Source organism: Penaeus monodon, chromosome 29, assembly GCF_015228065.2.
Source record: "Penaeus monodon isolate SGIC_2016 chromosome 29, NSTDA_Pmon_1, whole genome shotgun sequence".
Taxonomy (NCBI): Eukaryota; Metazoa; Arthropoda; class Malacostraca; order Decapoda; family Penaeidae; genus Penaeus; species Penaeus monodon.
The window spans coordinates 29,612,459-29,613,500 of record NC_051414.1 but is presented as its reverse complement, the minus strand read 5'-3'; positions in this window follow the sequence as shown (position 1 = coordinate 29,613,500).

Genomic DNA, 1,042 nt, shown 5'->3' with positions numbered 1-1,042 from the left:
CGATAAAGGGATTGAAATTTTGTATATATATCAAATGTGTTTTTATAATTAAGACATATTATCAAAAGTCAAGTACATTTGATGTGCATTAGCTGTCTCTATCCAATCGACATAAGTCAGTGTTAGGAAGTAACTTGTAGACTACAAAGGCATCTAAAAGGCGATGAAAATTTCGGGGTTTGGCATCTTTAACATCAAATACAAAGTGAAATTGCTTAATAAAGGCGACTATGCCTTTTCAGGCAAAAAAGTGCTATGGTTGCCTTGGGTAGTATATACACATGGTAAAGAATATAAATCTCCTTTTCGTAGATATGTTGTGAAATTTAAATAAACAGCACTTAAAATTCTTTCGGACTCTTTCAAGCACTGATAAAGAGAGAACTTGTGAGAAAGTCCCAGTAACAAATTTAAACAATTATTAATAATGAAATACTATTAAGCTGAAAATTGAGGTTTTGCGTAGTATATCACAATGGTAAGGATAAAATACACCAGATGGGCACAGTAATACAGTTCTTAAACTCTGTCGTCTCTTCAAGCAGTCGAGGCTGTCGTGGAATGGCTCAGTTGCAGAGGGTGGTTAACGCGTCACTCCAAAATGAAATGAAATTTACGGGCTTTGCCATAATTTCAATTAGTTCTCGAGATCAAGTTACCAAACTGTTGCTCTGAACACCTGCTAATAAACTATGTTTCAGTAGTGCGTGTTGCTTGCGAAATCAAGGTGTCGGTCAACGGGCCAAAATGAATAAATTAACTCGATTTTCAAGTAATAGAATATGAGAATGCCATTAAAGAGGATATAAAACAACAGCAAATCAAACTTATAGATTGGACGTGTTTGCTTCGTAAACATTTCAGTGTATCAGGCAACAGCAAAGCATAAATTCAGTAATCAGCCAATATCGGCATGCGTGCGGTTGAGAGTGTATGGTCACATGAATAGATTTACGATTGGTATGTGTTTGTTCTGGTTGTTAACAAGTCTGTCAGTGTTGGCAGCAACACATTATGGTTATGAATCAGCATAGGCCATCGA